We start from the raw sequence: 13,817 nt of genomic DNA, 5'->3' as shown, positions 1-13,817 counted from the left end.
GCTCCTGTAGGAATTATAGAGAGCCAAAAATGTCTACAGAAGGTAGTTTGAGGGACAAGTAAAGTTTCATGAGGAGCCTATAACCCCTCTTACCATCTTAAAACCTCCTTTCCACCATTTCCAAGCCTGCATCACACTCCAAGCACCATCATTCTTCTTTTTTTTCCCTTTGCATGAAAAAAACATAGAAAAAACAGTTTTTCGGTTTTGAAAAAAATTAAAAAAAAAAGAGGAGAAGGCACCATTAACTTTACCTGAAACTTACCTACTACTTCTCCATCATTCATCTCCACCTCTGGCATCATTCTCGAGCTCCAAGAAAGGGAAATAGCTGAAGTTTCAAAGGGAGAAGCAGCTATAGGAGCTCCTGTAGGAATTCCTGTAGCAACTGATCCCATAGAAGTCCAGCACCAACAGCAAAAGGGTGCACATCTTCAGGTTGAAAAGGCACATGTAGCTCAACTCTAGTAAAGGAAGAACCTGCAAAACCACACAATAACACCTCAGCAAGCAGAGATAACACGCCTGAAGGAAAATGAAAGCATGCAGAAGCACCTCACAGTCAATGGCAACAAATACACTCGGATCACAGGTAAGTAACTAAGTCACTCATCTATTTGCATCTGTGTAATTAGAAATCATACGAAGGCAATGGGATGTTTCAAATTGAAAGAGGAAAAGGTGTCCAATTAACTTGGCCACCTTCATTTAGTTCACTCCACTTAACTAAGATGTCACCCACACGTGCGCACAATCAACTCCAGCAAAAGATGCCAAGGACAGGTAGTGGGAGGAAAAGTTAACCCCGATGCAATAATGAGAGATGATTACAAGGAGGGGCCATGATGACCAAGTAAGTGGGGACCAACGGTCCTAATTTTGGCAATGTACACCTTGCTAGCTTAGCACTCATAACAGAAAATATCCATAAAGGGTAATGAGCAGTCCTCCCTGCGCATTCTCACCAGCTGTTCTTCATTTTCTCCTCGTAACTCAGCCACACAAAAATCTTCTTATGACCCCACAGCATCATAACCACCATCCTCCATCAATTTCCTCTATATTCTTGCTCTCTACATTTTCTACAGAAGCACCTACAGGAAATCTACAAGAGCACCTACAGGAAATCTACAAGAGGGACAACGGGCTTCTACAGGAGGGGCAGTAAGTCATTTTGAAGGGAGGAAATGTGATTTTTGGCACGAATTTTAGTCTGAAGAGGTAGGGTTCATGAATGCCCTCTGATTATATATGAAAATGTGAAAGAGTGGTCTCAAATTGAAAATAAAACAAGTCTTTAAGAGGGTAGGAGATACATAAAAAATTTCTGTTTGTTTAAAAAAAAAAACACAGTCTCCTATGTTTCTCTATTTTTCTCAAAATTCTTTGTCTCCACCTGCATATTTGGTTTTTCCAAAGAAGTACAGGCAGTATGACAGGGGGGTTTATAAGAAAAGATCCCACTAACTCCACTAGTCTCCATGCACATCCTCTAATGGTGGAAATATTTACGAGGGCAAACTGGATGAATTTCTTTGAGAAATTTAGAGGGTTTGATGAAGAAATTGCCTAGGAATTTTCTGTCTCTCTAGTCCCTCACACAAGAACTCATGCTACTATAACCATTAGGGGCCTCTCCATTGAAATAACCCCTGAATTCATCAGTAGAGTCACCACCCTTCCTCTTGGTCTGCCTTGGAGTAAAGATGAGAAACCAATTGGCCAGGTTGCCAAGGAGAAATTTTTCCAAGATAATGAAACCCTTGTTGAAGACAAAAATGGAATTAGGAGGGCTAGCATACCATATCCCTAGGATGAGGTTAGCTACCAAGTAATCAAATACATTTCTTTTGAGGGGAGGCACAACATAGTCTATGGATATCATTTCAGAATCCTCCATGACTTGAGATATGGCCTGAATACCCCAGCACATCAAAAGCTCAGTATCCCTTACTTTCTCCTTCAGTCCCTCATTGACTCTAGAAACAAGCTACAAGCAAGAAATTCACAGCAGCTAGCTCACCATGGCCTAATCAATATCCTAGTAGAAGAAGCCCTCCATACCCTTACACTCCCTATAGCATGGGAAGTTTTCAGAAATATGACAGCTGAGGATGACATCAAGTCATTAACCTATGATGCCAGTCCTACTGTCAGTGAGGAGAGAGAACATCAAGGAGGAGAAGGTGAAGCTAGTGGTAGCATAGCAGAGCAAGAGAGGGAGGAGGAAAGAAAAGAAATAGAGGAGAAGAGAGTTGAAGGGACAGAGCAGGAGGAAGAAAAAGAGACAGAGTAGGAGGAATAAAAAGAGACAGAAGAGGGAGAAAAGAAGGCAGAGAGGGAAGATCAAGGAGAAGAGTCCCCTGAAACTTTGGAAAGATAAGTAGTAGCTACCTGCACCGCCCTCAGTACACCAGTCAAGCCAAAGCAGAAGAGGAAAAGAAAAACTTCCATGTATTTCAGGGCAAGGAAGAGCACAAGAATTAAAACAGGCAAACATAAACCCTCCTCAAAGATTCCCATTACCATTGAAGATTCACTAGCTGCCAAGGTGAAAGAATCTCCTTCCAAGACTCCTATAACCTATGAAAGGGGGACTCCAAGATATTCTACATGGAAGGAAAAGGCAGTCCTACAAGACCCCAAACTAGACCTACAAGAAGCTGAAACAGTCCTACAGGAGACACAAAATCTTGAGAAAAAGATAGCATGACAGCCAGAGGTGAAGGAGGAAGCGCAAGAGCTACAAGAACATGACCCCCAGCCTAATCTTGCCTCCTATTACAATCTACTTGAGGGAGGCAGGATAATCCCACAAAAATTTGCAATTCCACTATTTCTCGAATTGGAGAAAGAAAGAGTGAGAACACATAGGTGGATGCAGATAGCCAAGTCCAAAGGGGTTGAGGATTTTGGCCATATGGAAAACAAACTCAGGTAAATGGGAAGAGAATTGAGCGCTCTCAAAGATAGAGAAGCCATTACAAGAAGCCACCTTGAAAATCAGAATGAATTACTAAGGAGGTAGCTGCAGGAGAAAGAGACTCATTTGGCATACATGGCCAACTTATCCATGGAAGCATTACAATGCAGAACACCAACCAAATCTTATGGCTTTTGGCTTCAATTCCAAATAAAAACTTTGGCACAAAGAGGCACAATGCCTTTCCAAGATTATAGGCAGTTCATGGGTTTGTGTGACCAGAGCACCTCTGAGGACAAAGCAAAGATGGCAGAATTCTACCTACATAACATGGCCCTCACAAACCTGAATTTGTGGGACCCCAATGCCAAGCTAGGGGATCTACAATTGATGGCCATGGCATCATGGATGAACCATGAAGAATTGAGGGCAAAAGAAATGAAAAGATTGTTGATGAAAGAGTAGGATGAACCATTGATGATCAGAGCTGAGCCATCAGATCTTATGGCACTCATCAACACACACAACCTAATTGCCAATGACCCTTAGATTTCCCCTAAATATCTGGCCAATCAAGAAAAAGACATTACACACTTTGAAGATATGTTTAGGCTACTTGGGGAGGACTGTGTGCATGCATGCATGAGAATATGGAACACCCTATCCCACAATTTGTAGATCAGGGAATACCATTCCCCCATGAGGCTATAGGAGGCATTAAAAAGAGTGCCAATGTACAAGTGCTCCATGCAAAGGCTGAAGGTCAACTGGATTGGCCTCAAACTAAGTCCTCCACTCATATTAGGCATGCTAGAAGGCAGAAGAGAAGAAGAAGAGGAGGAGCAGTGGAAGGACATAGACAGGAATGCAGGATTTTATGGAGAACATGAGCAGACCACATCAGAAGCTTGGAATGCTAGGGAGGCCACCAGGGCCATAAAAGATGAAGAGATTGACTAGGTTGCTCAGAGGATGAGAAACACATTCAATAGGGGGTGATGATGAGCCTCATAAATGGGTAATTATATGGGCTCAATTTACCTCCTAACCTAGTCAAATCAACCATTCTCTTAGCTTCTTGTATGATTTTTTGATTATATTTATGCTTATAGGGTGAGTTGAGTTAGTTATGATGCCATGTGCTCTAACATGTATTTAATTCAGATTATTGATGGATTTCGAGGTCAAATCCAAGGATCTGATGGTCAAATTGCAGAAATAACTTGAAGTAGACAAAGGAGAGGACTTATAGGAGGGAATCCCCCTCATTTATTACTCCTCACTTCGGATTCCCCTTCATTCAGCTCGGAGTACAAGCAGCCGAATCATGCACTAGAAGGCAGCCGAGCAAGTGAAAGATGATTGATAGTTATCTTGAGTTTCGGGAGCCAAGCATCCCTGATTTTAAGGAATTTATCGGTAGCTTCATTTGTATAAGTAGAGAGGCCTAGGGCCTCATTAGGGTCAGATTTTTGAGCTTGTGTAAACTCTGCTCAAATTTTGAGCTTATTATTTTGTGATAGCTTCATGTAATCTTGCTATTATTTTCATAATGAAGATGGAATCCTTTTTGAGCTAGCACTGATTTATCACAGAGGGCTGAAGCTCTTCGGTTAGGGCCCAATCCAAGTAGCTCAACTTCTCTTTACTTATATTTGTATGCTTTACTTCAGTTTGTAGATTAATTTGCTATTAGATGTATTTCTTTTATGGTTAAGAATAGGTTGCTTTTGATGATTTAGTAGCTTGATGTCATTTGTGCTTTCTGCAGCAGATTAAGTAGTGATCAGAGAAGATTCAAAAGGCTAGCAACAATGCCTTGGCCTCTCTTCCTCCCTTTGTGACCATGATTTGAGGAAAAGACTCTCTTGTTGCCCCAAAAAACAGATTTTCCTCATTCCTAGGACTTCTAGTGTTTGCAGCGCTTTAGTATATTCATAGTCCAGTTTTTCTTTTCTTTAGATCTTCTTCATCATGTTCAATTCTTGCTTTACAATAGTCCTTTTGCATGCTTTCATTTCTTACAACATTTTCCATCATTTCCTTCTATGCATCATAGTTTAGACGATTTTAATGCAAAACTCTGTTTTTCCTAGGATGCACTCATTTCATTGGTTTCTTGATTTTCTTGGTTGACTATCAGTTTCTATGTAGCGGATCTCTTCCAACGATAGGCCAGCTTACCAGAAATCACACCCTCCATTTGATCCATGCCCTATAGGTCTCCCAAACCTCACTTCAATTCTACCCTAGTTTCTTTCATTTTTCATAGAACTTCTTCATCTCTCCTTGAGAAAACCCAATCATATTTCCCTCTCCTGGTGACTCATGGTAGACTGTAGGCACCCTAACACGTCACTCCAACCTTCACCCACCTTTTCCACCCACTATCACACCCTTAAAACAGTGAAAATTTCTCTCGGCCTCCTCCTGTAGGCCTCTTGTAGTTTCCCTGTTTTCCTACTATAGTTTTCCTATGTCCTCTTGTAGTTTTTCCTGTAGACTTTCTTTTGAAGGTTAAGTGTGGGAAAAGCCTCTAGAAGGCCACCTAAGACCTCCTAGGACCCATCCACACAATCCTACATCCTCCCAAGCTCCAAACCCACCCTCTAACACCACCTGTTCGCTGCCACATTCACACATAATAAATTAGATGCATGTTGAATTCACATAAAAACACATAAAAATCCAAAAATATGTTTCTTTCTTATTTACTTCTAGAAATAGCATGGTTAGATGTTGTTTACTTCCTTGAGTAGGTAATGGAATTTCTTTCATGGTTTTCATAGTATTTTTGGCAAAAGTAGAAATAGCTTGTTAGTTATGGTTTACTAGGTTTTGATTTACATTCCAGTCTTTCTCCTTTCTGCAGTTAGAATAGCATCTGTAGAGTAATATTTCTCTCCTTTCATCACACATAGAGCTTCTTTTGAAATCTATAGAAGTTTCCTTGAGCTCCTAGTTATCTTGCGTCAACTGACCAAGTGACAACTTGCAGTGAAAACTAGCACTTGTGCATACAACACCGACGCTTCCAAGTTTGTTATGAACTACCGCGTTGATAAAAGTAAAGTTGGAAACCTAGGAGTTGCAGCATTCTTGCTGCAATAATGTGCTCACCACAGGTGTCATGTCCATCATTAATTCGTACCTCCGGCAACTACACCCATCATGACCCACTGATTGACAGAAGTTGCAAAAGAGTTGTTGCCGTGTCTATACGAATTTTTACAACAAATGGCAATTGTCTGTCGCATGTTTCCCAGTGCCCTGACAGATAGCACATCATAGTGTGGGCCCTGTACTTAGCCCTGCTGTAGCTTATGGCCTCACACTCATTGTTCACCCTATTGCAATATAACTTGTAAAAACTAGATAGTGATATTTGTCATGCCCCTGGCTTTTTCATTTCAGGCACCAATCTTCTTCACGTGCCTCAGGCCAAGATGTTCTATCTTTCTTCAAACTCTACATTTTGAGGCAAAGCTTCTAGAACTGTGCATGAATCTATTGAACACCTAGATTAGAATCTTGCACTTGCGTCTCATGCAATCTCATCATGATTTCTATAGCTTCCGCCTGGGTCCCAATCTTGCTATGATAGTGTAGGAGCGAGGCCACAAACCATTTACAGTGCTACCCATCAGTCAGATTCATGTTAGCCTCACAGATCATACACTTCAATCTCTGATCCAAATCCCAGGGTCTCTCACTAGGCTTCATCATGATCTCTCTGAATCCCACAATTTATTGCACTTCAAACTTAGGTCTACTGAATTCCTTATTCAGCGCAGTTTGGATATCTGCCAATGTGGACATCGGGTTATTCATGTGGTACTAAATGTACCACGTTAGTGTGCAATCCTGAAAAGCACTAACCAATGTTGCTTTCTTCATTTGATCATACATGATACACTGATCTTCCCATACAACATTCGTAACAAATGAAAACGGGTCTAGATCTTCATTTCCCATGCCCTTGAACATAGGTAGCTTTACGGAGTTTTCCATATTGAATGGTGGCAGAGGTGGTGGTGGTGTAGGCGAAGGCATATGTAGCAGAGATAAAGATGGAGGTGGTGTGGGTGGATGAGGTATTCGCAGGAACCCTTGCTTTATCAACTAAACATCACTCTGCAGAGATGCATGTGCTGCTTCCTCATCATCACTCAGAGGGGGTTCAATTAGCGAGCTATATTCAGGGCCTGTTCTTCCCTTGTTCCTGAATTTCCTTCCACTTCGCATAGCCCCAAACATCAAGGTAGTTGCATAACCCACTTTTCACACAAGAGAATCTTAATCCAAGTATTTAACCATTTTAAATACTTACCTCGCGACTCCTTGAAGAAGCGACACTCTGCTTTGTTGTAACTAATCGAGGTATTGACCGCAAACTCTGTCACAAACCCTCCTTTGATACAATCAAGCCAATGGTTGACACTGCAGACAATATTATCCTCAAAGGTTTCTAATCCTCACACTAACTCCAAGGTCGACACTATTGGACCTTCAAGCCTCCACCTCCCTTGGCCGTCTGCCAACTTCACAATCCACTCATATAATTAAACTAGGAAGGAACATAAGAATATTTCATGTATCTCTGTGTACAGATATACATCCAACCACTATTCTTTCGTCAATCACAGATTCCTATTTTCTTACGTTGCAAACTCATGAATCTTTCTATCCAACCAGTCTTCGATCTCTTTCTTAGTTGGATTCCAATGATGCGACATCACACATCTCATTATGTAGATCCTAGTCCTAGCAATGGAACCATTTGTTGGCTTGATGGGCCCTGACCTAGGTTCAACGTTAAGTAGCCAAGAAAATCCCTACACTACTGGCCCTTTCGGCATCAATTCACGGAGCATGGACTAAAGTCTCACCCGAAGCAGTATGGGGGGAATACAGGAACTAAGTTTCCACACCCTTAGATGGTAGCGATGTCGCTTTTAGACTTGTTGAGGCCACGAAAATCGCTGCAACAACATAGGGGAAACCACCCGGTCCGGACCTTAGTACAGCTCCTTTTCCGTTTGGAATAGTGGCTCCGACTGGGGATAATGGGACCAGTTTCCCAAAAATGGATAAAAGTGGGATGGATGAGTGACTTATGATGTATGATGGTGATAAGAGAACAACTAAAACTATCGGCGAAATATACTAACTATAATCTAATCCCGGGACTTATCAATTTTTAAAGCGTAGCGTTTGATAATCTGTGCTTTAAGGCAGGCATATAGATGACTCTAATGCTAAAGCATAGATGTTTAAACCATTTAAGATTGCTCTGCATAATTAGTTATGCAGAGCGATAATAGCGAATTACTACACTTTTTCATTCATATCATTGCTACATGCATGATTAAAAGAGAGGGCATATCACAAAACATCCAATAGTGGAACGAAATGAAGATTTGTTGTTAAAGCGCATACATGTATTCAACAATAGCAAAAATAATAACACAGCAATTCATATAAGAGGAAAGACACAGATGCAGATAAAAGTACCATGTAAGCTGCTTATCAATCCAGTATATTAATCGCTATGTCGCAGTCCTTCCTTCAAACCAGAAAGCATTCCAAACAAGAGACAATAGTTCGCAATTGTATAAAACAACCTTCTCGTTAAATTAAGAACTATCGGTCGAGTTTCACAAAAGAATATAGGCTGAAGCACAGTAGTGCAAACTTCAGCCTTTAAGTCTATTACAAAATTTTACGACCCTTTCCAAAACAATGAAAGGGTCTATAAATACTAAGCTAATCTAAATATCTAAGAAACTGAAAAGCTATTAAATTGGCATTAATAAATATTTCTTCCATCTTTCTTGGTGATCTGGCAGTCGGCAGCAATGCTTCATCAGGTGGCCTCTTTGCCTTTAAACCTTAGCTGACATATCGCCAGCATTGGCTCTACTTCTGGTGGAGTGTTGAGACGCGAAGTGAGCTGGGCATCATATGTGGCGTCCTGAATGTCGGGGATCAGGCATCCGAGAGCATCTGTTAAACATTTGAGAGCTGATCTTTGAGTGTGTGGCTTGATTAGAAAGAGCCAATATGCCTCGGAGGTTAAAGTATTTACTCCAGCGATTAACCTTCCCTTTTCCTCCAAGTCATGATAACTTGTTTGTTCAATCATGTTTGCTGTTGTTATGCTTCCAGGTGTGCACTGGGAAATCATGTTTGCCAAATAGAGTGTGTTGTTGACTAAATCAATCATATTGTTGGAAATCATTTTACACCTTGAAGCTGCCCTTTCCGCTTTCATCATCTGAGTGTTCCATTCCATGAAGAGTATGTCCTTGTACGTCTCATAGATTCTGGGCAAGTTCGCTGCCTTCCCCACATCAGTATCTTGCCACTCAAGATATCCGGTTATGGTTTCTTCGGCCTGATCTAGCTCATTTCTAGCTTGCTCTATCCGCTGACATACTGTTGTAGATATTTCGCATAATGGCTCAGCCTCAGTAAGTTGCTGGCATAGGAGTCTAATCTGAGATATTAATGCGCCATTTATTTGAGCTGCTTCTGCTCTGAAATCCTCCACTTTCTGGGTGCCCTTGATGTCTTCGAGCTGTGCTAATAGTTTGGCTATTTGCTCGTCTTTTGATTTCATCATCAGCTCATTCGCCGCTCTCAACTGTGCTAATGCTTCCGACAATTCTTTCTGCTTCTGGATTGCGCTCTGGTCGATTCTCTGTTTTTCAGTCTGCAGTTGCTGGGTTAATACATTGTTTTCTTGCTGTTGCGCCAGCAACTGTTCCTCTACCTGCGCTGCCTTGTTTTTTGCCTCGGTTACTTCTGCCTGTAATGCACAAATCTCCTGGTCCTTAGTCTTCAACAGAAAACTTACCTCCGATGCCTTGTCAATAGTCGCTGCAGAATAAGCTCCCGCATACTGCGACAGCTTTGTTAGATCATCGGAGGGGTCCAATTCCTCCTTCCAGACTACATTGCCCGTGACTGTTTGCTCAGGAAAGATAGAAGGTTGATCAAGCCTTCGTCTCTTCCTTGAGCGCTTAACAACGGCTTTATGCTTTGGGCTGTAGAAAACATCCAGGGGAGGAATATCTTCCACCTGGAGAACAATTTGATCGGAAGGGTCTTTAGTAATTACTTCGACATCCTTTGAAATGGGTGGGCCGCTGGTTCCGCTTAGAACCTAAGAAGAAGTGGTATCTGGTGCATCGCTTGTCTTAGAGGTGTCTGTATCTTTGGAGCCTTCCTTTCCACTGATAATGGAATCGAATTGGTTCCATTGTTTAAGCAATTCAAGATCAATGGAGGTCTGTTTATGTTGCTCTGTCTGGGATTTGCTCCGCTCTTTTTCTTGTTCTAACCTCTGCTGCTCCTCTAGTCCTTTTCGCTGCTGCTCCTCTAACTCTTTTCTTTGTCTCTCTTCTTGCTCCCTTTTCTGCCTATCTGCCAATTCCTTTTTCTGCCTATCATCCAGTTCTTTCTTATGTTTCTCCTCTTCTTCCTTCTTTCTCTGTTCCTCTATCTCTTTCTTCTTTCTCTGTTCTTGATCCTTCTGCGCCTTTTGCTGTTTTTCTATCTGCTCCTTCTTCTGCCTCTCAGCTTTCTCTTTTCTTTGCTTTTCTGCCTGCAGCTTCTTTTGCCTTTCCTCCTGTTGTTTCTTTTGTTCCTTAGTTGTAACAGGAGGTTGGCTCGTCTGTTGCCGACCAGGCTCGCTTGAGGAAGACGCTGGGGTTGTTGTCAATAAATCTAGAGGCAGAGTTTGCAACCTCTGCTCTCTAAGTTTATTGAACTCAGTTAACGTCTCATCATTGTATTTCATTCTAGCAAGCTCTTTGGCACCGCCTATTGTTTCGGCGGCGATGAACATGTCATCAAACATATCCTCTTGATGGTCAACTTTTGTTAATTTGGCCTGTTCTAGGGCAGTGTAGGCAGTTTTATGTGGATCATAGAGTCTGCTTGGGATAGTGGCCAGGGATAAAGCTTGCATCTTTGTTGCCTCTTTTTCTGCATGCTTGAGATCATGCAGAGTAAAAACACCAATTCTCAAGGGAAAAGAGGGCCAGCCCCTCTTCTTTTCTTTCTTGAGAGTTTGTGTGACACTCTCGGCCATAATCTGGTAGGAGATTTCTCGGGCCAACAATTTGTCTGGAACATATAAAGGGAGAACATGCGGCTTGGCCTGGCTCCCAAAAACCCTAATATAGGTAAAACGCTCTTCTCCGAACCAACTTGCTACAGCTGGTAAGTCGAAGGAAGCCAGATAGGAGATTTTGGGAATAGGCCGATCAAAAATGGAATAATGAATGGGAACCATAAAACCATTGCAAATTTGATACAAATGGTCCTTGTAAAAGGACTTCCACAATTTCTGATGGTACAAATGAATGGGTGAAGGGTCTTGGGTGGTCCACCTCCAACCGAGGATAGGAAACTCAGAATTAAAGCACAAGGTATCCATAATGTAAGCACTATAATAAAATGGTGGGATTTTCCTTTCGGTAACTCTGGATTTGGCTCTAAAGTCACGAACAGCTACGGCCAACTTATCGAAAAGAATGGTGGCCCAATCCATGATTATACTATTAACAGCTGCTTCCATCAGGGGAACCATTTCTATGTCGAAATTAGCAGAGTCATGTAACCCCCATAGTCTACACATCATAATCCCTGCATAGCAATAGGGAGAAGCCAAAGAATCGACGGAGTACTTACCCGAGCTTTCGTGCTTGTGTTTGGCCGGATTCTGCCTCCAATCCCGGATGGGTTTAGATTGTACTTCATTTTCGGCTGCAAATTTCTCCACGAAGGCTTTGTTATAGATTTTCTCCGGCTCGGGCAAATGATACATTTGCCTTAGGTGCTCTGGCTTGAACGACCCGAAAATCCTTCCATCCCTTGTGTGAAACGTTCTATCGACGATTGGAATTTCCTCGATTGCCCAGCGCACTACATCAGTGTAGGGAAGGACCTTCTCTCTGGCTGCTATCCTGTGAAGAAAGGAGTCGGCCAAGTCTTTGAGAGTAGCATCGGACTTCTTTAGTACATCCACACTAGCCTCTGTCACTGTCACTTCTGGTTGCTCAGCCTCTAATAGATTATATGTGCCCTGCCATGAAGTCCTAGTGAGACCAGTGCACGTAGTGTCTGAAATTAGGCCTTTCTTCTTATCTGCGACAGCTTTTCCTGCAACAAATATAGCAGCGGAGCCCGCGGTCCTCTTGGATTTCTTCCCCATCATGCTCAGGCTTCTCTCAACAGATGAATTCTACACAAATGCAAGAGAAATCGTAACAAGGAAATAACAATGACAATCCATAACGGGAAAGATATATCATTTGAAGCGTGGTGAAATTAATTCTCAAAAGTGGCTGCGGATCCAATCACTCGGAAGATATTGCAGATGCATTAATGGTGATTTAAGGCCTTCTACCCATTAAATGACTATTACACCATTATCCGGCTGAATGACCCCCTTAAGCGTGCAACAGATATTTTGGCAGTTAAACGCAAGTGTTTGTTAATCGAAGGGGCAAAGTTTTAAATACACATGCATTACCTTATCCCTGCATTTAACGGCATTTTGAAATTTGCGCTTTATCAACCGGATATCAATATAACTTTAAGGCTTCAAGCGATGACTTTTTGAGAATGCCGACCGCCGATGAGCGATATCGCATCGGACTAGCATGTGGAAACATTACAAAGTGCATATAAAGTGATTTGCCAATTTCCGATTGCGATATCGCATCGCATCGGGGGTAAGACCTGAGCGCCTTATCAAAGTGCAAAGGATTTTGCCGACGGCCGATAGCGATATCGCATCGGGTCGGGATTTATAACTTAAATCATTTTTTTCCCGCATGAGGTAGCGCCGATAGCCGATCGCCGATATCGCGTCGCGTTGGGGCGTGAGTTATGTGCCCTTATTAGGTGTGCATGGAATATCGCCGATCGCCGATAGCGATATCGCATCGGCGGAGAACAAGGTGCCGTTTTAATATATTTCTCATGTCATTGCGATATGCGATCTTGCGATCGCTTTATCGCAATGACAAAAGATTGTTTTATTATTGGAACACTATTATTCAAAAAGGCTTAAATACATAAACTCATTTGATTATCATACCTTTTTGAACACAAAAGCATTGATGCCAATTAAATTTTAAAAGGGACCCATTCCATATATTAATTTTTTGTGTGAATGAAAATGTTATGAAATGGGGGGTTGTTATAGAGCACAACAATTGGCGATTCGCTGGAAGAACCAGTTATCTCTGAAATTAATACAAACACTTAAGCTTTTCCAAAATAGAAACTCAATCAGAAGGGGAAACTTTTAATATAACTGGATATTCATACGTTCTGAACAAAGTGAACATATTCTGTTAACTTCTTCCCATTTAGTTTCAAGAAAATAAATACATTCTAAGTTTTTAAAATAGGCCTTTATTGGTTTATAATGATAAAACAGAAAACTTTCCCAAATCAGCTTTTATAATTAACCCCTCTGTCATAGGTAGAGCCTCTGTTGCCAGCAAACGTTTATAGTCTCGACAGGGATACCTTTTAACCATAGTATTGTCCACTTTTCCATTCACATAAGAGTGTGATTAACAGAATGAATCCAAAACATGTTCTCATATTTTATTTTTCATCTGTTTTTGATAAGATAAAAAGCCATTGTCCTGGTTTGGTGGCCAGCTGTTGACAATGCCATTCACTGGTAATAATTTAACTGAACAAGCTGGCTCGTGATGAGACCTCTTGTCTTGAAATTTCAAGCCATTACCCTGTTTTGGTAGGCAGTATTGGTAATGTCAGTCAAACTATTTTCCTATGAACATGGTAAGCAGGCTTGTAATAAGACCTCTTATCTTTAATCTTTTATATTTTAGAATTACACTCT

Source organism: Pinus tabuliformis, chromosome 4_1 (genome assembly GCF_031772625.1).
Source record: "Pinus tabuliformis cultivar Carrire ecotype Pingquan chromosome 4_1, CPIR1, whole genome shotgun sequence".
NCBI lineage: Eukaryota > Viridiplantae > Streptophyta > Pinopsida > Pinales > Pinaceae > Pinus > Pinus tabuliformis.
The sequence above is the reverse complement of the archived record's forward strand: the minus strand, read 5'-3'. Positions refer to the sequence as shown.